The sequence below is a fragment of the Pollicipes pollicipes genome, unplaced genomic scaffold (genome assembly GCF_011947565.3).
Source record: "Pollicipes pollicipes isolate AB1234 unplaced genomic scaffold, Ppol_2.1 Scaffold_7261;HRSCAF=8764_pilon_pilon_pilon, whole genome shotgun sequence".
NCBI classification, from domain to species: domain Eukaryota; kingdom Metazoa; phylum Arthropoda; class Thecostraca; order Pollicipedomorpha; family Pollicipedidae; genus Pollicipes; species Pollicipes pollicipes.
This window is the reverse complement of record NW_023597054.1, coordinates 51,553,461-51,581,382: the sequence shown is the minus strand read 5'-3', so window position 1 is coordinate 51,581,382 and position 27,922 is coordinate 51,553,461. Positions and strand designations below refer to the sequence as shown.

General features: G+C 46.9%; 1 long non-coding RNA gene and 1 other non-coding gene across 2 annotated transcripts; one reads left to right on the top strand and one right to left on the bottom strand.

Annotated features, from left to right (window-relative positions):
• The first annotated feature begins 57 nt into the window (after positions 1-57).
• Positions 58-27,704, top strand: LOC119111806 (uncharacterized). The gene is made up of 3 exons (XR_005095621.1): positions 58-233; positions 6,388-6,554; positions 27,498-27,704. It is a non-coding gene; the product is annotated as an uncharacterized LOC119111806 (long non-coding RNA).
• TRNAM-CAU (transfer RNA methionine (anticodon CAU)) lies at positions 15,490-15,562 on the bottom strand. Its single transcript has one exon. It is a non-coding gene; the product is annotated as a tRNA-Met (tRNA).
• Positions 27,705-27,922: the final 218 nt, after the last annotated feature.

Here is a 27,922-nt window from a genome sequence, read left to right as displayed (position 1 = left end):
GTCGCGATTGGCTGTTGGAAGGCGCTAGATGCCGCGGGAGGCTCGCGGTGTGGGGACGTGTGAGGTGGGGTCCCGTCGAGGCGTCAGCGCTCGTACACCCTGGCACTACTCTGCAGGTCAGCCACCTGTGCCACAGGTTCCACAGAAGTGGTTCGAAAACCTCGCTCAAAAAACCAAGCTTCCGCCGATCGGAATCGCAAGGCACGGTCATCGGAACTGAGGAGTTGCCATCGGTATGGTGTTGCTGGAAAGTGTTTTTTGTAACGAATGTTCCTCGCTGTGATCATGCACTGTGCGTCGCCATGTCCTCATGCAGTGCCCACACTGCCACGTGGCGCTATCGCAACTTTGGTTGCCATCTTCAATTTAAATTGTCTTTGCATTCATCCAAAGGCGAGGACTCCGTCTGAGACGTTAAAGCAGTTCTTGCATCTCTGAATGACATTCTCACTATCATAAACTCACTGCCCTTCGTTAGCTATTGACGCCACACGACCCTGGCTGAAGGCACTAGTGTACCTGCTTTGCACTCTGCGTATCACGGCCGTCCATTTTGAAACTTCTGCTGTTTGAGTACACTTGGAAGTCTACAAAAGCGACCTGTATTGTTAAATACTATAGGTGCACTCAATAGGGTGGGTGTACAGGGAATGAGGGTGTCGAAACGCCCATAAGCTTAAATAGCAGCCTCCGTAATTTCATCCCAGCTGGTTGTTCAGTGATCACGCTGAGCGAAAACTCAATTCTTCCTGGTTCGGGGTTGTGGGGTTCATTGCCGTTTTTTCGAGCACTACGCTTCCGCACCGACTTCATGCTGTGTTATATCCGGATGGGTAACGTTCATTCGTCGCCTGATTATGTAGCTAGATTTTTGGGACGGAAACTGACGTATTTGTGTCATGAGAAGATATCAGCGGTATCTGTATGAGGTTCAAATGAAAAAAAAATGTTACCATATCTGGGCTGTTGCGACCTCGACTGGTCCACGTTATGCTGTCTTAGTTGCACTTACTTCCGTTGCCCCCATTCGAGCACGCTGCAAGAAATAAATTTGGCGGCCTTTTCGGTTTTTTATCGTAATGTTTAGGGACAGGTAGCGCAACACTGGTTAATGAATCGTGCAATCGCGTCGGTTTGCTATTGGATAACAAGTTCGCAACTTTATTGATCTGCGGAACTTATAAAATGAAAATTAACTGGGAGTTCAGAACCTCAGATAGTCGGCCAGTTTCTAGCACGTTGATGTATTCACCTGCAGGGGACATGCCTGCCGAGTTATAATGGACTGAGTTGTAATGAACTTATTTGCGACTATTGCGAATCGTTCGAATGTAGAGCACCGGAGTTGAGTCTGTTCCGTATAGCATGAATTTAGATTGCGTTCTTTGAAGATGCAATGTTATGGATAGAGATGTGAAGTCATAGCCAGGGAATTGTGTGTTGTGTGCTGTATTATTTCTCCTCTTAAGTCAGAAAGGGTTAAATGCATCTAGAAAAGGCCCTCAACTCCTGGTTTTTGGGCGTTGTGATGATTTGGGGCTTGGGTTTGGCTTTTGATTGTGTTGAATGCATAAAGCGCTGTATTGGTAAAGTCCACGGAAAGTTCTGCCCAGGTTTGAAAGGACAGGATGGTCAAAGGAAAATGTCGAAGAAAAGGTTTCTGTCTCGATGCCACGTTGGCCCCATGTGGAATAACTTCACCACGTGGCCACTCGAGTTGCTCTGAAAGGTGCTCACGTTATTGATTTGTTAACCGTGTGGCTCTGCAAGGATAAAATACCCGTCGAATCATTGCGTGTGAAGAAGCGGTGGTCTGGGCCCGTCCCTTGAGCCTCTCAAAAAAGTTGTGGCCACTTAAACGGAAAAGGGATGTCAGCGTCTTGTTTTCCAACATCCTGAGTTCAGAGTTCTTATGTTAGCTTATCTACCGCGATGTACTCAAATGGGTTGTCAGAACGAAGCCATCTCAAACACTAGCTATGACAATGCTCGAGTTGTCAATGTCTGCTGGCAATTTGCTGGAACCAGTTCCGTGATGACGTTAGTGTCTGCTGCCTTTTAGGGGCGGGGGGGGGACAAGGAGCAGAAGCATACCGGTGGCGATATTCCGTCTTTGTGTGGTTGATTCGTAGCTTTGAGATATGTGTGGTCGTCGCGTTTTTGAGGCCGGAAGGTTGCTGTCAAGCACGCAGGCCTTGTCCCTTTTACAAAGGCGTGGAAATTTTGGTATGTGGTAGGTGGTTTTAAATCTACAGATCACTCGCCGTGTTAGTCGCGTGGAATTATCATGCCTGACGCAGATTTCATCAAATTTCGCACTTCGTGTTAGGCCTTTTGGATGTATGAAATAGCTATCCAGGAAAGGGCAGCCGAATCAATGCGGAAATGGGCTGGCCGATATATCATCTTGCGATCATCACCATGTTATCATTATATCAGTCCACCTCGCCACGGGTGGGTTGGGCGGTAGTCAGGCGCTCTAAATTTGAGGTACGGGGCGGCATTGTTTTAATGTAGCGGAAATTAACCCACGGATCGTTCTTTTGCCGTCATATCTAGTGCCTATGGTTTCGTTGAACACATGTTTACAAAACGCGAATATAAGCGGGATGTTGCGTGCACTTCCTGAAGAGGACGTATGCAACGTATTCGTGGGGTTAAGTACGTGAGGATGAAATTACGTGACGTCAAAAGTTCCTAGTAGAAAAAGTACGTGATATGTAACCGTATGATTGCAAACGTAGGTCGTTAGCAATCTGTTCGTGCTTAAACTTCGCGCGTGAATGTTAGGCCAGATTATTGTCCGTTTTGCGAAAGAACGCGAGGGAACCGGGGCGTTTCGTACGACCCGAACAAGAAACTTGCTGGTGGAAGCGAATGAACCGCCCTTGCCTCTTAGGAGACAACGACTTACTTTGAATTACGCTACAAAGGTTTCACAATTTCCGGATCACCCAGCCTTTAAGTTCATCTTCTCTCAGACGTTAATCCGTTCTTTCTTGAGGGGGCGGCCCACGTCAGCGCGGCGGATGTGCCTGCGCATCCGGGACTGGCTGGACGAGGCGGATATTACGCTGGATGACATTGCCCCGCACACTCCTCGGGACCCAGCTCCGTGGAGAGTCTGAAGTATGATTTGGAACTTACAAGTCAGCATCATAAAAATGGCACTTCACCACGAGGGTTCCTCAGCTATTCGTTGGAACGGATCTCATAATACGCGAACTCATTACACATATTTACTGATGGGTCCAAGGGCTCAACAGGAACGGGTTGCGCATTGGTTTGCGGTGACCATATCGTAGGTCTATGCCTCCCGCAGCACATGTCAGTTTTTTCCTCAGAACTGTTTGCTATTTTAGCAGCGCTTCAGTACGTTTCTTGTCGTCCTGAAAGGGATGTAGTCATATTGACCGGCTCACTTAGTGCACTTTTATCATCAGACCCGACGGCTATGTCGCGTGACCACTCATTTTTGACGCGCTCAATTTGGGGGGAGCTGGAATGACTGGACACCACTTCCTGCAATATCACAATTATGTGGATCCGCAGCCACATAGGGATAATGGGAAATGGGGAAGCAGACGCCGCAGCGCGAGCTGCGGCGTGTGAGAGAAAACCAATACCAATTTATGTACCCGCTCGAGATCTGAAGTCAGTCATTTCCAAATACGCCCGCAATACGTGGCAGCACAGATTCGACCAACATCTTCACGCTTTCAGGGGAATCAAGCCCCAGCTGGATGATTGGAAATCCTCCCATCGCCGAAGCCGCTTCCAGGAAGTCGCCCTTCGGTTGGGTCCTACATATGCAACACACTCGTTTTACTTGACGCGTATGGATGTGCCACGCTGTGATAGATTCGGGGACCGGTTGCCTGTAGAACATGTCCTCGTCTCATGCCGGCGCCTTGAGACGGAGAGGCGACGATTTTTTCCTCCAGCGCCCCTTCATCGGTTACTCGGTCGAGATCCATGTGGTTAACTTGGATATATGTATTCACATTTTTAGCACACAGTGACCTTGACATTATTTTCACTAATCCCTCAGTGTAGGTGCGCCAGTGATACTACTTGTTATTAGTTGACAAAATGCTTGTCGCGTCGTCGCAGAGGTAGATAACCGTCATCGAGTGGGCGCAAAATGGCCCCCGACGCCGACGCGCCCTTAAAAACCAATTCACCACCACATGGTTAATGTTTGTTTTAAAAAATCAAGGCTGCGTATTTCGAAATCCGATAAAAATACACAAAATTCATTCGAAAATGCTAGATAGGAATGCAGGAATGTACGGAGCGCAAGTTGTTTATATTTTCAGCGCTTCAGTGTAGTGCACACTTCCGACGCGTTGCGTACACCTTGTCGTCGTGCGGTCTTCATCCCTGGTAACCACTTTGTTCAAATATTGTGAAATCGTGTCATGAACTGTAAAAAGTACCTTTCCTTACGTAGGCTTTGGTGCTTGGGTAACGTTTTCGCCCGAACAGCATTTTAAAATAATGCTTGCGCCCTTTTTAGCCAAGTTGCGCGTACGAACCTTATCGTTACGAATTTCGTCCTCATGAACATTTTACCATGCGACGTTGATCCATGCGTGCTTCTGTCATCTCAAAGATTTTCCATTACGAGCTTAACGTACATGCTTTATCTAGAGGAACATGAAATACGTGAACCTCACCCGGCGAAATACTGTGCGTTTTTTATACGTACCGCGGTCTGCAAATCCTCCATGCACGACCCGATTCTGGCATACGCCACCGTCGCTATGGTAGGTGGCGCCATGTGACTGATGGAGGTGGAATGTAAGCTGCTGGCAGCCAAGCCGCCCGTCGTTTTGTACGTTTACTCGTGCTTAATGTGTATTTAATTGGTTTGCTCGGGGCACATCTGTTTGTTATGTTCTGTGAACAAAATGGAACACACGCGGCTCAAAAGAGTGGCGTACAATCCTGACGTAGGGAGTAACTTCTTAACCGTGTACTTCGAATCCGGTTGCATACATTAAGGGGTAACTTCTCGCTTCAACCCCCAAAACACTCTCCTTTTTTCGGTGACATCTGAAGTAAGGAGTTCCTTCGTTTTGCACGAAGCATCCAGCTGGCTGCATAAACTCTTTTGATGTGACCATGGAGTGGACATTCACTACGGAACTGGGGGAAATGCGCTTGGTCGATGCTCTTTTCCGTCTTCAAGACAGCACCGGTGATCATACGGGAGCCGACGCGTGGCCATGCAAAAGTCCCGGAATAGAACATTTAGACTGAAAATCAACCTGCGGTGAGACATTGCTGCGCGATTGAGCGATGCAGCATATCAAGGTTGGACGTTTACGGATATGTGAGAAAAACGTTACAACTGTAATTTGTATTGCAACTTGGTAATTATCACACAATATGTCAAGAACTGGTGGATGAAGCTGGTGGGCCGGTTCAAATCTAACCTCCTTCCTACATGTCGCGATTTCATAGTCGTTTTTTTTTGCTTGCCATAGATGAGTTCGCGAAATGGATTGTCTCGAGTAGGGATAAAATCAGCTTGATAGGGAAACTTTTTTCGTTGAGGTGCATAATGCCCCCAACGCGCAATACAGCAGAGCACAGTGCCGGACCACACGAACCAAACACACAGGCAGACGCTTCGAACCCAAACACTTCTCAGTGTCCTGTGAGAAGTGGAAGGAAAGGAAGTTACAGCGGACATCCAATAATCATCGGCCTTACCAGGCGAGGATTTATTGGATGTCTGCATTTCAGCGAATTAGAAAAACGATGATGATAATAAGTATATAATTAGTCAACACATTGATTTCCCCAACTTTCTACGGAGGTTAATCCATGAGTGCCCATACCTCTTTATGCCACCCTTGCGATATATCCAAATTTATTATAGGCATTCAAACGTGTCGGGTCCAAAGCGACATCATCTGCTATGGGAACGTCCCGCCTTGTATCGTCATTAAGTAACTCTCAGCCTCAGCGTTTTTACGAATGACTTCGGAAGGGTGCTGCCCGGCCTATAAAACCGCGGTAGAAAAGTAGGGAGTTACGCCGAAGTTGCTTCACCAGCCAGAAATAAACTGTAAATTGTCGTTGAAGTTGGTCAAATAAGGTAGTCGGTGATTTTTATGGACTGCAATAACGTAGTAGTAATTTCTAGGCCACATGCAATATCACACGTTGCCGGAACACTAAGCTGATAGCCAGTGGTATGTGGACGGCCGTTGTGGTATGAAATTAATTGTGATATGCTTGACATGTGACTAATATATTGATTTGTGTGGTTTACTGATAGGTGTTTTTTTGACAAACTAGCTCAGATTTTCCGGAGAGTACTCTTAAATTTTCGATCGGGTGCGTTAAATTCTGATATCACTTACATGATTGCAGTGGAGGACTGATGGGTGAACGACGATCGAAAGAAGAGCAGGGACGTGAAGTTGCTACTTTTGCTTGCAGTCTGTACCCAATCTGACGGTGGCAAAGGCCGAAATTCGTGTCTTCAACTCTGCTGGCTTTGCTCATCTTCAGATCTACAGGACTTCAACAGCAAACAGGTCAGTGCGGATAGGAATTAAGTAAATGCTTTGCTGTTAGTGCACATCGCCAGTTTTTTTTTTTTTTTGCTGGATTCGCGCGGACGCTGCACAGGGATACACGTTGTTCTGGCAGCCTGTGCGACTGCAAACACGTATCTACAAACAAAAGTCACGTAAGTTACCTCGGAGTTGTTTAAACACTACGTAAGTTCAACTGTCCCCATTAACACTTGATTACACCTATACATGAGGCATCATAATATGTAGTATAAACAAAACTTAAAAGGTGTGACCTATGGTCTGAACAAAAGCGGAAGTACAAGACAAAAAAAAACTAAGCAGAGAAAACTTGCTAGCGTTCGGGTAGTCCCGGTTATGTGCACATATGTAGCTTCGTTGTCTCTACAAAGTGTAAACGCGTTTTTGGCTCCAATATATTTTGACCATGGTGACTGACAACTCGGGCCGTTTAAAACACGCGCTCGGTACGGGGTGGGATGGGTGGAGTAAGTTTGTGGCTGCCGAAGGTTTTACCAAAATTATTTCTCCGAACAGCGCGGCCTAGCCGTGCCAAACAATGCATAACTGTAGGCTATTTGAATAGTGGATCTCTTTGGTTGTACAAAATTCGAAGTACCTTCGTAAGACCGTGATCGGTGGCAGGTCAAAGTCGGGCCGGTTGCTTGTTAGGGAAGCGCTGAACTGGATGCGCCCAGCGGAAGTCTTAGAAGATGTCATGCGTATCTGACATAGTTTTCCGGCAATACATCAACTAGATTTAGAATTACAACTATGTTGACAATCGGTCAGGTATGAAAGTCAGACCGAGTAAGTTGTTTACTTCCTAGTTGCTTTTTTATGTTACTTGTAGGCCGCTGCTGGAGAGGGCGCAGCGAACGTAACTAGGATGATACATGAGATTGACAACTTAGAATAGATGGATAGACTTACGGCCTTGGATTTATATTCACTGAAATGACGTACACTGAGAGGGGTCTGATAGAGGTATTCTAAGTTAAGAAGGGGGTGGACAAGACAGATGTACAAGGTGCGCTGGAAATTTGCCTGAGACTTTGGGGAAACCAGGTTTAACTAGCAAAATGTATGAGTGGAACCTGGAGGAGGTAGATTGCCCTTCATCACAGAATACTGAACGTTAGAATGGACTGCCAAACTGAGTTGTGTGATGTCCGTGTCAGCAGCATTCAAAACCGTTTGGACAAGTTGTATCGGCCTAAGGGCCCCCTTTGTAGCTAAATTCAGGCAAGTCGGGCGATACGATTTGTGTCGAGCATGGATGAGGAACCTGGGTTAGGTCACCTGTATGGGCCCTTGTTACTCATTGTTGGCTTGGTGTCTTTGTCATCAACCGATTCTGACTCGAATCAGGCGCCAGGAGAGCATGAATACAACGGCGCCCACGTGGCGGCCGCCTTGGCCCCGTGCGCAGCCGAACTCAGTCTCGTAACGCCATCAGTGCCAGCGACGTTGATGCTGTTGTCGGTGCCCTGCCTCATCCTACCTCCAACGCCCCAGGGGTTGCGGTCAAAAGTACTGATTGAAATGAATTGGTGGCATTTGCTCGTAGGAAAAAGTTTTCAGGGCTTAAATTTTGTGACGTCAAAATTTTTTAGTGGTAAAAGTCGTCACGGATAACATCACAGTTGCAAATGTGGGTTGTAAGCAAGCTGTTTGTGCGTCAACTTCCGGCGTGAACGTAAGGCTAGGTTATTGTTCGTTTCACGAAAGAAGAAACGTTCATGGTTCGATCTAGTGAGGGTACCTATGCTCACGTTTTTATGTTGTTTCGCAAACTCAAAACTTAGCATAGGTACGCATTTCGAAACCTGAGTGAATACGCAAATTTCGCACAAAAATGTTTGCCAGGAATGCAGTTTGGTTGATGATAAAATGCACCGCAGACTATGTTTTGTTAGCATTTCCAGCGTGTAGTGAAGAAATTTCCAAGTGGTGCGCACACAGTACTGTCAAACGAAGTTCATCCCCGGCAAACAGTTTTGTTCAGATGTTTTGAACTTGCATCATGAACTGAGAAAACGACTCTTGCGTACGTAATTTACGAACGCCATGACACTTGGCTAACATTTGGACCCGAACAGCGTTGTATAAATGGCTTGTCACAACTTTTTCAATGAACTGTAACGCGTATGAACATCAGCGTTAAGAACTTTGTCCCCGCCAACATTTTACCATGCGCCGTTGATTCAGGCGTACTTTTGCCATCTCAGACTTTTGCCATTACGCAACCTGCGTGATTAATGTTGAGGAACACTGGGCGTGTGTACTTGATCCTGCGAAAGATTGCCATGGCTACTTCATACTTCTGCAACTACTCCGTGGAGGGCCCGATTTTCGGGTACGATGGCGGCGCCACCGTTGGTATATAGGTGGCGCTACGCGGCTGATTCCACGATGTTAGGTGGCGCGACGATAGCTATGCGTGTGTTAAAACATATTGGTCATCAGATTAATATGTGAGTTCATCGTAGTTATTTTTGGACAAGCGTGTCATGTTTTGCCGATCGCCTCGCTCTACAGTGGGGTAAGTTAAGCCCTAATGAACCACCGGATTGCAGTTGAAGACTCGCTGGTCGGTGGGCGGAGAACGAAAGATGGGCTCGGGCACGAATTTGCTCGTTTTACTTTCCGCTACCCATCTGGCGATGGCGAACGCCGAAATTTGCGCGTCCGACTGCTTTCTGTTTTTATTAGCTATAAGCCCGCAGGTCTTCCAACAGCAAATAAGTCAGTGCGAAGAGGAACAAAGTGAATGCTCTGCAATTGGTGCATATTTCCAACAAATTTTATTTTTGCATTCGCACGGACGTTGCGACGCGATGCACGTTGTGTATGCAGCGTGTGCGTCAGGGATTTTGCTAGATTTCCGTTTAAGTTCCAGCTTCTACATGCATTTTCGTAACTTCATAGTTTCGACGAAAATGAAGGAGTTTTGACTCGAAACATTTTGACATGGCGGACGCGTCACGCGTGGCAAAGTTTTGCAACGTATCACCCGATGAGAGGGTTGTCAAACAACATTACGGACAGCTTCCAGGTGTTCACAATGCAGGCGCCGCTTTTTTTTGTGTTCGTTATTCTACCAAGGGCGATAGATACGTTATCATGTGTTGAAGTGTAGAAGGAAAACAATGGTGGTTAACTTAAAAAAATGAGACCGACTGCTTGGCCCAGGTTAACAGTCAAATTCCAACATATTGTTTTTTCTCCACGCCCCGGCTATTCCTTGGCAAGGAAGAGAACATCATGCCCGATAAATACGTTACGGCTATGAATTCGAAAGCTGAAACGTTCCAAATGAAAACCAAAAGAGGCTGTGTTCGGCAGGATTTTGTTCACAGCACTCATGACTAGAATCCGTTCTGCGCTCCCAGTGCAGACACATTGATGTCGCCACCTCGTAAGGCTTTGTTAGAAAATCCCGCATGAGCACCGCGCGCCGCGTCAGATGTCGGCTCGGGATCACGTGGGGAGGTTCAGGTTCACCCTGGGAGAATGGCCTGGGTAAAGCTTTTGTATCAGATGGCTTCATTCAGAAAATGCTGTTTTTTAGCTTTGCGCCCTGCGCAATGCGTGCCAACGCTTCTGCTCGGCAGTTTGCTTGTTGTGCGAGATGTTAGGCGATCGTAGAGTCGTTTACATTTTCGCTGCATTTTGGTCAGTGTTTTGCCGGTGTATTGACTGTGACTGTGACTGCGTTGTTGAAGTTCGCCTGGGTGAAATGGGTAAGTAATTATCCTAAATGTTCCGGACACGATTTGCATGATTTTGTCGTTTGTGTTATAGATGTGGTGGAAGGATAAGATTCGGCAATCAGTATGGATTCCAGCGCGCCGATCACAAGTTAAGAAATATCGGGTGAAGAAGCCCTTGCGTGCTTCCGTCGCAGTCCGGGGTTGACAACCTAAGAATGCACGATAAACGTGCTTGCAATAGCGCACGTGGAATGCACTGGTGAGACACCTGATCTTGCCGAAAACCGTCCTGGCTAGGTTTTAAGCGGTCCCCAGACGCCTGGAAGTAACAGGAAGAAACGTATTGAACTGGATCGGCAGGAAAAAAACGTATTCAGATGGATCGCCTGCACTCTTTTCAAGCAAAGTATTGGGCCCAAGATAAAGACAATCAAGTTAAACCAGGTTTGTCACGTGGCTCATCGGGCCATATTATGTCCGGATCCCACCATCCCGTTTCCGAAGGATGGATGATGTCTGTTCGTTATAGATGTGTAGCCGCAATAATGCTCGGCAACGGGAGATGGGTGCCGGAACATCAAGTCCATGGATTGCAGAATGTCCCCAGATTTGATGTGAAACGCGCCCAATGTACATTGCGCCAATGAACTTGCAGTCACTTCTTGCAATCAAACCTGCATGCAATCCAAGAGTTTGTTGGTTGTCCCCTACCCGTCCGTGCAGTGGCGTGGATCCTGTTTTAGATGGTGGGGGGCAATCACTTTCATGGTCCTTCAAGCACATTCAAACGGGGTCCCGCTATGGCAAGAGGCATGTCACTAGCGAAATGAATAGCATGAAGGGAAGGCCAAACAATGCTTTTTCCAGTAGGATGCTTGCGCAAGCAGCGCAGTCCTGTGTCCGTACGCCCAGCCAGTTTTGTTAGGCGAGTAGGCATTGAAGTAGACGATACACGCTGAAAGAACATCGCCACGCTTCCACATCTTGACGAAAATTGCGGAAACTTAATTTCGAGGCGGTTTTTTCCTTCGTTTCTGTTGTTTGGCTTTTGACTTCTTTGACTGTCGTTACGGCAGGGAAAAGAAAACCAGAAGTGTCTAGAAGAGGCAGTATAGATGGTCATGAAGTGAAAAGGCTGCGGGCGCTACAAATATCTATAAGTTTTGAACTTTATGACAGTCGCGCTGTCGGGATTTTTCGCGGCCGTTTGCCGGGTGGTGTGTACCATTTCTACAGAATCGATCAGTCCAATTTACGCGCCATAGTTGAAAATGAGCGTTTGTGATGATTGAAAGCAAAAACACCAACACCGTGTGTTTTACGTCGCCACAGGCCACGCGGCACTGGTCCCGCGGCCAACACCAGGTATCTTCTATTGGGCGGGTAGGAAGCATCTCGTATGGGGTGTCGCACTGTTGAATGGTTCATGAAGTGAGATCTTACATTTGTATGGTAGGTTGGCCCGTGTCTAGAGCAGTCTTGGTCTTAAAAGCATACCACTAGTTATAAGTGAGGTCATTTCATCATATCTTATGCTGGCTTCTCTATCTTCAAATGTGCAACATTCGCTTTGATGCTCAGAGACGTTAGTAAGGCCGCTAGATGAACCGTGCAAAGGCCCCCGACCGCTGCAACGACGTATGTAGCACCTTGCAGCCGGAGGCATATCCCCTCCTACCAAACTGATGGCATGTTCCAAAGTGTATGTGACTGAAAGTGGACAGTTCAGTAGACGCGTTGAAATGATAGGGCATGCGTTGTTGTTTAACGACGAGCAAGGAACTGCGCGCGCTTGCGACACGCTCTATCTTTGCTTTCAGTGTTATTCTTAGTTTTGCTACCTTCTGCCGTCACCTTCTTTGTTGTGTCTCCCCTAGCCACTGTAAAATCATGCATGGGCTATCGGACCTAATTGCCAGGCACTTCCATTACCTTATTGTGGGTCTTCCATTGTAAATTTGATGTCTCTTTCATTGCTACAGCCCCGATCAATGCAGGAGCTTCCTATAACTCCGACTGTCGGGGTTCCACCCCGTCCCAGCTAAGCGAATGTGCTCTTAGTCGACCTTACCGACTTGCTCGCCCTTTCCCACACAGAGTCCACCGTTTGGTACTCCCCTGACCGACACAGGGAAACCTCATTTTTATTTCGGTATCTGGACCGATCAAAGGGACGCTCTGGACTTCGGAACATGATAAGCCAGCAACCACGTATATGAAACATTACACCAAGCTCACAAAAGCGCTTGGATGAAGTTGATTGATTGGTCATACAAGTTCCAAGGATTACAATGTATTGCCACCAAATATTTCAAATTTGCTGAGCCAAAAATGGCCGAAGATTTCACCAGTAACCGACTTAAAGCAGAATGAGTGCATCGGTTTTTGTTCACGAAATTTTTGGTTTCCTAATCTCACCAGTATGTACACAATTGTTCGGCTTAGTATCTAAGACCGTGGTCAGGCAGGCTGTATGGTTTTTGGCTTTGAATGGTATTGGGCCATGCACGCGTCAGAATCGGAACTGTCCTCGGAATGTCCCGTTGTTCTGTGCCCATATCAACTTTGTTGTCTGTACGAAATATAAACGCGTTTTGGCTCAAGATGTTTTGACATGGTGGCTTGACAACTCGGGCCGTTAAAACGCGCACTCGGTACTGGTTGGGATGGGTGGGGTAAGTTTGTGGCTGCCGAAGGTTTTACAAAATTATTTGTCCGAACGGCGCGGCGTAGCCGCGCCAAACAATGCATAACTGTAGGCTGTTGAATAGTGGATCTTGTGGTGTACAAAAATCGAAGTACCTGGTACCTTCGAAGCTCAAACCGAGGCCATCTGATGTGATGAAGCTTTTCTGACGTAGTAAGCAGGAGTGCTGGTTTCGAATCCATCAGTGCTAAAGTTAAGTTTCGTGTTGGGGCATGCATGGTAGAAAGCCGAACAGTATGCAGTCCTTTTCAAGAGTATAGCACCTGGCAACGGACGGATAACTAACTAGAAAAAACGTTGCGCTCATACTTGTGTACTGGACGAGAGGATGCTTCGAACAAATTTTCCGTATATGATACCAATGGTCTGTCTCAATCATTCAGTGCAACGAGCTATCACACGCGCTGCGTACGTTACGACGGGCCAGAGCATCTTTTTTATTTACTTCGAGCGTCGGGGTGAATGTCCTCTCCATGATCAAATAAAATGCGTTTAATAAACCCTCATTGATGCTTGGTGAAGTACAGAGTAACTCCTTGCTTCCGAAATCCCCGAAAAGTAGTAAAACTTAAACCCATCAGAAAGTAAATAGGTATTTTTACTGTTTGTAACCGAGTTCAAATTGAGAGCGAGGGAAGTTTTTTTCCCATGCCAGAATTATATACCCCTCTTTGCGGTTGGTCAAACTGACCTCCCCCTAAGGTTTTTCGGGATGGTTTCCGAACGGCCCGGCGTAGCCGTGCCAAATTTTGCATAGGTGTATACAATTGGATAGCGGATTGTCTGACATAAAAGTTTAAGTGTACATTGTAATGTCGCTGACCTATGGCAGGTCAAATTCAGGCCATGGTTTCAGGGAAGGCAATTTCTAGGGAATCGTTCAATCTAATCCGTGAACGCAGTGTTACACGAAGCCATGCATATATAAGATACTTTTTTAGGCAACATGACAAATGAATGTGTAAATTGCATTAACCTAGGTTCAGGTACAGAGATCGGGCCAAGGTCAAAACCAAACTGTTTTTTTTTTACTCAAGGGGCTTGCTGTATGGCGTGTGTTTTGGCGTTTATATCAATATTACATAACAGGAACCGCATGAACTGCCCTCCATGGACTTCTATAGGACCACCATAGTTCACCGACGTAAAATGACCCAGGCCAACACTTTGTCCTGAGGAACATGTCGTCTAGCATAATTTTAGCCGCTTACTCAAATGCAAAACTCATCACAGTCTCGTATGATTTTGGTCAACATGACCTTCAAAAGGTCAAACACGTTCACTGACCTTAAATGAGTTTGTGACCTTTTGCTTGGAACGGTTTTTCAGGTTTTAGGAGCACTTGGGGACCAGCCTGGGATTTAGCTTTGTTTGACGTTCTTTGACCCAAAGGTCATAACCTTGGAACCTGAAACTGTGATATATGTGAGTTCACGTACAGGTCAATACACCCTGTAAATGTGGTGTCTAGTTGTCCTAGTTCCTGGGGTCTTACGAGGTTTTAATTGGCCCCCCACCCGAGCGCAGGTTATATGACCTGCCACCCTGGCGTGTGTAAAACGTGTAGGAAGTTACTAGCTATGCCAGAATTGTACAGCATTCTCTATTAACGAAACCGGCTACTGGTAGACCGCGCATTTCTCTCGATTGCGCAATGAATAGCCTGCATGTTATTCGAAGTTACATTACAGTAGCGTTGATCTCATTTGACGATTATTTAGGTTCTACATGGCAGATGGGCAGATGCCATGCCATTTTTATGTAACTTGTGTTTGTTTGCCTTTCACACTGCCACTTTTTCAGGCGGGACCAAAGGGCAGAGATACCATGGTCGTGACTTGGTGTGTGGAGTGCTGCTGACTGGCTCGGCAACCGTGCGGCGTCAGAGGCTTGGCAGCCGTGAGGTGGTGAGGTGGCAGCCTTCCGGCGGTAGCCGTGCGTAGCAGCTGGGTTGAATGTAACCTTTAAATCTGATAGATTGTTGTTTTGGCGTCCTGGCATTATGTGCTTCGGATATGCACTCAATATTACACCAGCTTGACCTAGCAGAACTTCAAATGTGGAACATCTTGTTAAGTGCAGCGCTAAAGTCCGGTGCACTACATAGCAATATTTCACATTGCTTGTGTTGGCTGAATTTTCACATAAGCCACTTCTACATTTCAGGTGGAACACCACGGAAGACCTAGCATCGCCTCACCAATTAAGGGTGTGGGGATAGATGTGTGCGTGAGGTACGGTGAATACTGCTTACTGACACGGATCAATGGTGGGTCGGCATTGTGGCAGCTTGTGGGCTGGGAATTAGTGGGACTGGCCCGCTTCGCTCGGAGACTGGCCCTGTTCGTTCGGTATGCAAAAATGTGAGAAAAAGCCTGTTTGGAGCCAACGCGACGGTGAGCGGAATCACTTGCGCATTATTAAAAATCGATAGATTGGTTGACTGGTAGACTGATGGGATGGACAGACTGTTAAAAAACTGGCGAGATAGGCGCAGGCTATGGGAAAAGAGTGCCCCGGGTGAGGATCGAACTCACGACCTTCAGATTATGAGACTGACGCGCTGCCTACTGCGCTACCGAGGCTGTGCTAGTTGTTAAAGCGGATGTATTATACATGCTTAATTTCGACCTTCCTAGCTTAGTGCTCTGCCTCAAAGCATACTTCCGGTTACAGGCCATATTTGCGCACCATTCCGCACTCCATCCCTTCCAATGTGCGTCATGTGAAGTATAGCAAGGCTGGAGCAATTTTCAGGGACTGCAGCTGACGCTAACAGGTCGGGATAGCCCACCGCAACTGATCCCAGAGATGGAACCTTGTGTCTCTGTAGGAGCCATACCCCCCCCCCCCCCCCAACCCCTACGTCAAAGTGCCCCTCTCCGGCATTACTGGGCTACGCGCTGCAGTATTGAGGTGGGCCTATGCGACATTGGGCTTAGCCATCGTATTATGGGAACTGATCCTCAACGTTTTTTGGCTGCTTGAAAGGGCGGACAATAGAGAATTACGAAGTTTTACGTTTCTAAGAATCCTCTCAAATTGGGAAACGGTGAATACATTCCATATGCAAGCGACGCGCTTCACAGTACACCGGTTTCATCATCAGGCAAGAGAATGGACACATTCACTTCAAGTGTAAATCATTATGGTGCTATGGTTGTATGCTTATGGCTATGCTCACATGGCTATGGCAATATTGTTATGTTAATAATGGTTGTTAGATGGTCGTATTGTTACAGGGTTATGGTGACATTTGTTTTGGTTTTATGGTATGGTTATATTGTTTTGGATATTTGGGCATGTTATGGTTACATGGTTGTGGTCGTTTGATATTTGATCGAAGTTTTGTCAGTTTTTCACATTCCAACAAATAACGCATACACTGGAAGTCATAGACCCTTAAATAATTGTCACCAATTGTAACACTGGCGTTGAATTTGTTGGATACAATGATGAAGCATCACTATAGTTAAGTACGTCACAGCGTAGATACGCTGTGACGCCTCCATGTCAGCGTACTTCTCGATCAGCAAAGCTAATCAAGGATCTTACCTGTAATCTTACTTGTACTTGTACTCGTATGTTAAACTGTCTACAAATTTGAAGCCCTTGTGTACACCAAACCCACGTTCAATGGTCTCGGATTGAGGTTTTCTCCTGCATTCCCGACGTTTTTGAGTTGGTGTAAAGACAGTTAGTTACAGTTTTCCGTTTAAGCTCGAACTGTTAACTTTGTTGTTCGAAACTTGATCGTTAAATACAAAGTTTCATGGATGCAACATTGGCAAACGCCCCAACCAGCCCTGAAGTCCGACGGCTAAGTAAATGTTTGAAGCTGCTGTTTTTTTTTAAACTGGCACTGCAGGGTGCCGGAAAATTTGGGGAATTCTGACAGTACAGGTAGCATTCTGTTCAACCCAGACCCTTCACTCATCCAAAACCATTCATGTGCACGTGGCACTCACTTAACATAGCAAACGTCCCCTAAGTAAACCATGGCAGCAATTCTCTCGATCTGAGGATATAAGTGGTACTTATTTCTCACCAGAAAAAAGTCATTCAACATCTCGGGGGCCTTCCTATCGTTGCAAGATGTCAGGTAGCCTCTTCATACGAAGTCCTTGTGATATTCTGTCGCGTGATTTGTGTTTTATGAGGTGCCCTGTTGATTCGCAGAGATATCTTGTTGAATTGCATTGAATATGACCTGTGTCGTGTTTAGTGATGTTGGTGAAATGTTCTTATGTTTCGTGGTAGCTTGCTTGAACGTTTACCGTGGCAGTGGGTCTGATGACAATACGCAGTGTGTTAAAACTTTTACGACTACGTAAGCGATAATGACTCCTGTCTTTGCCGAAAAGTTTTTACTTCCCTTATGTACGCGCATAGCAGAACAGTGAATGCAAACCTCATTCCTGTCTTGTTTGTGACATTGCATCGACGTTTGTCAATTATTTGACATTCTTGAGACATGAGGCGCAATACATCGCTAGCGCACGTTGTCAGGTCTCGCATGTATTAACCCGCACCTTACGAGGCACCAACGCATGCTAACACATGGAATATATACGCAGGGTTGTGCGCACTTCGTAAGAAAGAGTGCGGGCACGCAGATACAGATCAGAGGTACACGTCGGGGTTACACTCATATCCGGCTCAGTTTACTGAACTTCGCTGCGTATACCTGCGTGCAAATGCTTACAAGCACAAGCATGAACTTGCTACTATGGCGCACATAAATGTATACACATGCACACGGAATTTCTTATTCCGTTCACTTCGGTTTTTTCCCTGCCTCAAACATAGCGTGCGAGGTGTGCTGATATACACGGACAAACTCAACACATGTAACCCTTTCACACAGTATACCTCATGTGAAACGCAATCTTTCACACCGTATATCTTGTGCTTGAAACTGAATATGCACCTAAACGACACTTTATGATGACATCTAATTATTAAAATGCGATGTATGTAATGATTGAGTATCATCTATATGACTACGCAGGCACGCACACGCAGGCACGCACACGCACGCACACACAGACGCATGCGCACATACGCGCACGCACGCACACCCCCGCCGGATATATATATATATATATATATATATATATATATATATATATATATATATATATATATATACATGATATAGCTCTATATAGCTATTTAAATGTTTATAGTTATAGTACCTTTCAACATTTAACATTTATTTTTATTCATTTGCATGTATACATATACACCTACAAATACACATTGTTGAAACTATATATATATGCCTATGCATGTATACACATAAACAAATGCATATATGCACATACACATACTTCCTTACTAGGTTGGCATGTGTCATGTACGTGTTTGTAATTGTATTTATAAGTGTCTGGCCTTAATATATATAAATTTGCATGTTAGCAGCCAGCTTGAAATGTATGCATGTATGATGTAATATACAAATGTGGAACGCCTCATGATTTTGTGTGTCATCCTTGCGCCTTGGTCTGTTGGAAGGTCTCCGTCAATATGAAACAATTAAAATAAAATGGAACAGGAATGAAACAGATTGGAACGATTTGGAACCGAACATCCGCCAACCACCATCCAGCTTTCCCCCCACCCACCAATCACTGGTCTTCTCACAGGTGGCGGCCTTGTCCACCAATCAGCGATCACGTAACAGCCGGGACTTTTGTGGCGAAGGAAGTTGGTGAAGTCCGGGTGTGGTAGTTTTTTCACATGTGAGACGTCCGTGCGGGTTGACCGATGCGGCAAAGGAAAATAAACGATGCTGAAGGCAACCGTGTTTTTTTTCGTGCACGTGGCAGGAGCTTGCTTTGCGCTATGAATGTTGTCTACGTGAACAGTTTGCTGTCAGTGCTGTTGATATTTTCCAGCTTTCCGGTGCCCAAACAGTCCGAGCATGCGGCAGCAGTCTGGGAAGGCGTTGCAGCACGCTGGGAAGTCCGATGTCAATGCCGTAGCATGGGGTATTATCATAGAGACGTGTTCCTGTTTCCTCCCATTAAAGATTCAGTTTGATGGTGACAAACAGTATCTTGACCTCAATTATCCCACATCATTATCACCATCGCAGAACCCACAGCATCCTCAGCATCTCTGCCTGCGGCTCCGGCAAGCATTGCGATGGGTAAGGCTGGATCGCATTGCGATGGAAGTCGTGGTCGCTGTGATAGCTGGCCTTCCTGGCGGGCTGCCAGCGCCTCAAGTTGTTTAGCATTGTTGCAACGTAACGACTGATCTCCAAGCTGGAGGCGCCAGAGACCAGGACGCACGGTCCTGCTCAGAGTGTTCAAGGTTACTTGGAAACATGAAAAAGACGCCAATTCAAAGCGACGCGGCATAAGAAGCGCAGGTCGATTCTCTGCAAGGTAAGAGGGTAACCCATGTGTTATACCACTTCCAGATCCACTAAATGTCGGGTGAATGCAGTCAAGGTGCGTAGCCATAGGTCATGCCCCAGGACAGTGTTAAAATGTAAGCCGAGTGGGGCAATGTTTCATGTCCAAGTGAGGGAAACGGTCACGGCTCAGGGGCAGTGCGTTAGCCTGTGAACACGCCGGTGGGGTTGGGGCGCAGTGGCGTCAGCGAGTCGCACGCCGATCTTGTTGCGGGTGGTTTGGGAGGAGGATGAATATCAGGAGCATGGGTATTTTTTGGCATCTATGGCGCGGCTGTGTTCTGGAAGGCGGACCGCGTGCTTCTCGTCGGAGGGGATCAGTGGTATATGGCTGCCATATGCCAATAACGTTTATGGGTGTCGCCGCCAGGGGTACGCGCGGTTTATGGTGTTTGTCGCGAGGTGGGAGGGGAGGGCGCAGGGCATGGCGTATCACATGGACCCTATAGCAGGCAGTGTTCCCGCTTGGTCAGTCTGGGTCGGACGCTGTCGCAGGATGCCGAAGCTTGGAAAGTCGGATGCGGAGTGGCGGGCCATTCTGTCTCGCGTTGCCGCGGGGGAGCGCCTCGGCAGGGGGCAGTACCCAGGCAGGGGTTCCCGCTGGGCAAGGGCTATCCAATCCAAGCCATCCAGACGTGTCCAAGGACCTTTGGCGCCCGGCGGGATCTCCTGAACCGGCCAGTCGCGTGCACCTGCTCCTACCACCGGGTAAGCTGTGCCATGTCGCGCATCTGGCTCAAGCGCACATTCGAGCTGACTCGACGTTGATGAGTGCTGACAATCAGTGCATGCTCCATGTGTGTTGTTTAATGATTGGCATTGCTGCCCATTGTAATGTCCGCACCGTTTCAGGGCGTGGGTGGTGCGACTGGTCGTCCTGTCCCCTCCGGCGGTGCCGCCCCGTTGGCCAGCCAGCCGGCAAGGCCTGCCACTCCCCCTGCCCCCGCCCCCGGTTCCTCCGCCAGCCAGCCGATTAGCACCAGTGCATTGTGTCCTCACCACCTGTTAGCAAGGCCTCGCCTTGCTGTTGCCTGACCTTGTGCTATCCATTGTCAGACCTGACAATTATGTGACAACATGTAGCAGGCTGTCCTCAGAGCAGCAATTCTTTCTGGTGCTTATAAAACTGCGCCACAATGTAACTGATGTTTTTCCGGGAATAATGCTTGAGCTGAGCAGGCAGACCGTTGGTGTTATGTTACAGAAGTGGATCTGTTTCACGCACAGGAGGTTTACAATAATTGATATTTTGCCATGTGATGGAATGATTTCAAAGGATAAACCTATTGTAATCATTGACTGTACTGAGTGCGAAATTCAGGTCTCTTTAAATCCCAGGGAGCAGCAGGCGTATAAAAAAGCCAATAACTACAAAGTTCTGCTAGGCATTTCATACAGTGGAGCTGTGACACTTTGTTCGGACGCATACACAGGCTCAACAAGCGACAGGGAGATTTTTGAGAGATGTGGCGTTATGGACAGATTGCATGTAGGTGACACGGTTATGGCAGATAGGGGATTTAATGTGCAGGATATTCTGGCTCTTAGAGATGTGAAACTGGTCACACCTGCATACATGAAGCATCGTGCGCAGCTGCCAAGCCATTCTGTGTCAAGGCTGCCGAGGCTGTCAATGGCTGCCAAGCCATTCTGTGTTCCAGTGTCAAGGAACGCGACCACAAAGCGCAACAATGTGGAGCGGTTGATTGGACTCACAAAGAACTTCCAAATTCTGCATGGCACACTACGCAGACGCCGAGTCCCATCTGCGTCTCAGCTGATTTGTGTGCATTTATGTGGAATTTAAAACGCCGCATAGCGTTGCATGGGTGCGGAGCACACTTGGGTGATGCGGTGCGCAGGAGTTCTACAAAGAATGCAGACCTCTGGTAAAGTTCTTTGATTATGTTACCATTGTGTTTTGTTGTGTTGAAAGTGCCTTGTCGCATAGAGTTTGATGTAATACCAACGTGATTTGAACACAGTAATTTATAGCTGAACAGATGTACTAAGAAAACACAAGCGTCTGAATGCACGCTTTGGCCAGTCATCACCCTTGAGCCTGTGACCAGCATCTGGCTTGTGAGCAGAACTATAAAGCATTGTGGGCTATTCACATTACTTATGCTGGTGATACATCTTATTCCAGGGTAAATGACCAACAGTTTTTTTGTGCTACAAGTGTAATGGAGGCGATGCTGTCATTAGTCATCATGTATACTCACTTCATCATCCACCGCAATCAAAGTTAAGTCTCAAACATTTTATTAATGAAGATTCAAGATATTACTGGGCATAAGTAACAGCACAGCTATACAAACAATCTGGAAGAATGTGATTTTCTACACTTGATTATGCACAAGTGCCATCAGGGAAGGGACAAGGCACACCCTATGTATTGACCACGTAACTGCAGGGCAAGGACCACATACTTCTCATAAAACTCACTCAGCTTTGGGACCATCACCTGTTCATACAGTCCTGGAACCGTATTAACAACCTCCACATACAGCTGACCACTTCCTGGACGTCTTTTGTGAAACACAACAAAGTAGCATATCCCGGACCCTGGGATCCCTAACTGTCCTTGCATCTGCTACCAGTACTGGGATAAACCCAAGTTCATCATACTTGACCAGGAAAGGAATATCTGTCTCATCCAGTGTTTTGTCACGAGCTGAGGAAGGGCACTTTATCTCAGTCAGGCACTTTGAACCATTGCTGCCACTGCCCACAGGCTCAACCACACCATCAGGGGTGCATGCAAGCACAGTATTGTTCAGGTCAATGAGAAGACCACGCTGGCTCACTTTACAGCTGTGCACGTTCTCAAACAGTCGTCTTGCAACTGGCTCCTTTGCCTTGCCATAAGCAACTGCAGGGATGTGGTTGAGAGGCTTCTGGGCCACCGTAGTTAATGCCAGTTTGGTTCCATCAGTACTTGATTTCATGTTCATGACCTTTCCAAAGTTGGATGCTGCCAGCCACATTCGTCTTTCTTTCAGGCACATTTTTGAGGACCCCAGCTCCATCGTTGCGGCGGCTATTCTTCTGGTTTTTCTTCTGTTACTTCATGCATTTCTCTGACTGTTGCCAACCCTACGTCCTCCTGCAGATACTCGTGGTCTTGTGCAACATGGGTGACTTTGGCAGCATTTGCAAACAGTGCAGATCCACCCAGCTTGACTCCTGTGACACACTCATAATTTGTCACTAAACTACGGAATCTGGCTGTTTCAGACATGCTTATTTCTGGTCTTGTTACCTCCTGACAGCTTTCAAGTTTTGGGGGTGAGCATGCCTGACCATCTTTTCAAAATTGTTCCACCTTGTGTGTCATGTTTTGACGCGTGATTGGCGAGGTTACCAGTTGCCTTTTGCAGGGTTTGTTCCATACCTTTCCTACCTCAGTACAGGTTTTTCCAGGAGCAACTCACCGGTTCTCACAAAGTGCTCAAATGCGAACAGAAGTACATGAATGTGCTTGCACTTCGCATTCAGGCCACTCCCAGCCGCACGCTCACACCGTGCATGTTTGACTGATCCAGCATGATCAATGGCCAGGGCCACTGTGTATGTCATCAGTTTTTTCATATCTATTTTCACTTCTCCTTGAAAGTTCATGGCTTCACATGCACTTCCTATTAAAACCGACTTCACAAACTTTCCCTTGAATTTCTGTCATAGGCGATGAGCTTGTCAACAAGTTCCTGCTTCTTGCCAGTGACTTTGTTTCCTTTCCGACACAATAGTTCTCGCAGTTGCTCTAAAAGAATCTGCCCATAGCCCTCCATAATTTCAACTCGGCCAAAAGATCGGAGAACAGGCACTAAAATAACCAAAATAATGTTCACATCCAATCCAACCTCTCACTAACAAACTCCAAAGGTCTTCTCAGGTTATTGGGCACGACATCCACAAAGCATTATACCATGAATGACGTCAGCGCAGTCTGGTAAGGACAGTGTCCCTATAATGACGTCATTTCGCAAGTATATATATATATATATATATATATATATATATATATATATAGTCGTTTCATTTTTGACGCAGTAAAGCGTCAACAATTGGTTTTCAGTGATGGGCTTCAAGTCTGCCAGCGCCTTTAGCGGCGGAGTTTGTCCCTGGCATGGCCCATTGTGTCAGACGTTTAGTACTCACCGCGATGGTGGCCGTCAAGAGCTGGCCGTCACTGTTGCCCGAGGCCGGCAGTGCCGCCTCGGTCAGCACAGCGGCGGTGGCACAGTGACATTGTTACTGCCTGCGTCCATCGGCCGTGGCCGTGCTGTCGGCGGCGCTTATCAGCCGGAGGTTTGCGTGAAGTCGTCAGCACAGCTTTAGAACGAGGTGCAAGCAGCTTTAATGTAAAGGCACCGCGGTGCTCCCCTTATCGAATGTTGAGGACCTCCTGGTCGTCAGCGGATGTGCCGGCCGAAAGTGGGTTGGTGGTGGTGGTGGTGTTTACCCTTTCGAACTATCCTATGCATCAGCTCAACCGTCCGTCGCACATTTCTGCAGAAAGCTGTCGCTGCAGTACGAGTGCAATGCTTTGTGTCCGCCTGGTTGTACATTGAGCTAACATGGAATGCGCCATCTATCCGTTGCGGAGCCGGAGGCCATTTGCATGCCCAATCGCGACCGATGATGCTAAGCTCTGATTTTTTGTTCATTCTTGGCCCCTGTGGATAGTCCTGCCACCACGGACGTCTGTGTTTCTGGCCTTGGAATTGGGGCGTAGCTCCGCAGAAAAAAGTTTGGGGCAGTGGTAGCGGATTCAGCAAGAACAATGTCTTTTATCACAATAAGTGCTCTAAAATCCGGTGCTTTGATTCAGACACCTCCCTCCCCTGGATGCGTTACACGTTATATCCATTAATTTTCAACGTAATGTTCATTTCACAAGGATACATTACATATAAATGTTCAGCCTTGTTGCCAACGACGAATATGGTGCGGGTGCTGAACCTGGAAAATATTTAAATGAATATCTTTTTGGAAGCCAATCCTAGCACTGAGCTTTCAACAACGCTTTAAAACAGGTGTTAAATTGTAAAATATACATCACTGATGCACGTAACATAAAAATGAAGATGCAGAGCAGGATTGCTAACCAGTAAATCGGCGAAGTCTCCGTTTTTAATCACGTTACTCTATCAACTTTTTCGTTGCATGAACGGAAACCATGCCACGGGCGACCAAACTTTAATCCTATGGTAACGTCACGTCCACGCAGCATTTCAATCAGGTAGCCTGGTACTCTACCAATGTAACCAGCCTTCACACGTCATCTAGCTGTAGTACAGGACTACGAAGACGTGACGTCACCAGGGGGCTGAAGTTTGGTAGCCCGCAATTATGGTTCTTGGCTGATATTACTTAGTTTGGTAGCTGCTGGTTGCATGATCCACAACAGAATTTCGCCAATGAACTGGGTGGCAATCCTGTTTCACAACTAGATCTTAATGGTATATAAATCGATGTTATAGTTCTACATTTCAAACCTGCTAAAGACAGATAACTATGATCTCATTTCGAAATAGATCCCGCTAAAACACGTTCTGAATTCATATATATATATATATACGCAATGCATTTTTCTTGTAACGGGTATTTTTATGTAACTGAATGGACATCAGATGTAACGTCTACGTAAAGCTCATTGACGGGCAATGATTGTTCATATATCTTGGTACTGCAGTACCTATATGGAGTAAAATGTAAAATAAGTTAATGTCAGCAGGACAGTTGCCAAGAACTTCGCTATTCCTGAGCTATGATCTTAGGTGTTCGTTAACTTGCAGATTTAAAATATTAATGGGTTAGGTAACAATGGTGCGTAGTGATCAATACCGCGACCGCCCCAGTATATCCACAATACTATTTCGGAGCTAAGATATGGGCCACGGCTCTTTGACTAGTAGAAATTGTGTAACTTGATAGAAATCGGCCCATTTTAAACGAAAATCTGCTTCTCTGAACTGAAACGGCACGCCCTGTATTTAAGTTTCCCGGGGTTCACCACTCACTACCCCCCATTAAGGCAGATCAATCTTGCACCTATCCTCCCCACAACGTTACAGGATGTGCATTCCAACTTCTCAAAGCGCGTCCCAGGGTTCTGCTAGCCTCTTGACTCGCCATATCTCCACCCTATGTTGTTGCATGCTGCACGTTTTACACAGACTGTTTCTAAGCCCCTCCGACTAGTCTGCGGTATAAATCACTTGTGAATGGGTTTCCCGTCGCTGTGTCGGGGGCAGACTGGAAACGCATTTCAGCAATAATTTTGTAGCTCTGGTGCAAACCAACGCCATTTCCGACCTGAAAAATGTTTCATTGAATGTGCTACAACGAACAAAGATCGGTTTATGGCAATATTTGTCTAATCATCCCATTGAGCCCAGCATTTTCACGCCGCCATAGCGTTGGTGCCATAAGTCCCGGCGCCCAGCATCGCTACCCAGAATGCAGTAATGCGGGGGGTTTGGGTGCGTGATGGATGAGCTTATTTGCGGGATGCTAAACCGTATTCCCGCAGACGTGGACGGCGACGGGTCCAGTCATAAGATTTGTCTCGCGTGATGTCGTTGGATACTATGATGGGGTGTTAGGGGATGCTAAGGCTCTGTGTGGCGTTATTGGTACTGATGACGCGACGCCGTGGCATATTAGCGACAGCCGCCGAGCGGCAGCTTACTTCGGCAGTTACGGAATGCTGGTATGTGGACAATATTCTCCTAGCAGCCGGGCTGCCCGAAAACTTATCACGGGCACTATCAACAGGGGACCAGATACGCGTATTGGTACCACTGGGTAATACCACCTAAACGCCTGGAGGGTGTAGGTGGTATCATGCATGCGCGTACAAGTCATTTTTGCGTGTTAAGCCCTGGTCTGCCAGTATCACTGGCACTCGCATCCCATCGAGAAAGAGCTCTGGCCGGAAGTGCCTAGAAACACTGTAAAAGAGTACAGCATATAGCAACGTGGGGTGGAGATGACAAACGGCGGAACGGACGGGCTCGCCGCACCCTGGGACGCGCAATCGAGAAATTGGGAGGTACGTTCTGTAGACTTAGGAGGGGCGCTGCCAGCGTGTACGTAGGGTTGACTGGCATTAATGGGGCAGTGATGGGTTAACCTTGGAAGGCGGAAATGCTGAGCGCACCTTTTCAGTTTAAGATGCAGGTTTTCCTGTTAAACGGTACAATTTTTGGCAACTTCTTCCATTTCTGCCATTCAAGGAGTGGTAGCCGATATCTCAGCTGGGAAATAATCCTGGGGACGCACAAGGGTAGTCGAGGTACTATTCCCCTTGCACCTTTTTCACCTAGCCCATCTGACATGGATGTACGAGCCAACCAACGACTGAATATCAAATCAGAGCAGTAGTGAAATTTTTGGCGCACCACGGCTATTTTCACATTGTACTCCGGTATGGGTGCTGCAGTACGGCGATAAACGGGCGATTACTGCCCGTTTATGTATTTAATGTGAACATTACACCTGACATCCCCTTATTTACAAGTAAATATACATTTTTCAAAGCGGCATTACGCACAACTATTCAGTCACGTTGACCTACGACGCATACGGTGTGGGTATGAGAACTTTGAGACTGGGATTAGCATGATCGTTCTTGGAGACAGATCGTTGTACAGATTAGTAGGTTGGGCATGCAGAATGTACGATATATCCTTCCAAAGCACTGAAATAAGGGTGTAGAACGGGATTGCTGCCTTGTGCATTGGCGAAATCTCCGTAGTCGTGTTCCTAGTGTCTCCCAACCTTGGCGTAGTATCAACCAAAAACCGTACTACGGGCTTCCGAACTTGTCCCATGGTGCCGTCACGTCTGCGTAGCTTTATCTAGTAGCTTTGGGTAGTATGTTACTGAGTAGAGTGGTGGGCATAAGTCGATGGTTCGATAATTATGCGTGCCAGCGGTGCTGTATGCTTCGTTTTGTAAATGGGTAACACCTTGGATGTAATGAAAATAGCATCGTTAGATTTGAAGTAGCATGGTAATGCTGGCAACTTGGTTGTGTGCTTGACGAACTTCGGTCGCTAAATAGAGTGCCTGTTCTTTGTCAGGAATATAATCTGGTGAGAAATGGGCTAGGACGCTACCACGTCTTCCCGGAGGTCGCAGGGACAGCGACGTATCCAGGCACTTCAATGCGGAGCAAGGCAAGTTGTGGTCAAGGACGAAAGGTATAACCGTCCGGCCAAATTTTCATGTTTCGACTGATGACCGTAACAAGTGTACTAGGCACGTAATGGTCAACAGCGGATATATGCCTACCGCAGTTTGCTTGGCTTTTTGAAACTGTTCTGAGACTGGAAACCGCCAAATATCGTTGGTTGGATCATAGCAGACTGATTTCTCCTCCGAACAGGACTTATCATCAGCTGCAAGGTTGATAAATCATTAATTGGCTGTGTCTCAGCCGAGCGCCTCGGGCTGGAAAGCCGGGAGACAAAACCCACAAAGCTGTTTCGGGAACTCGTTGCCTAAT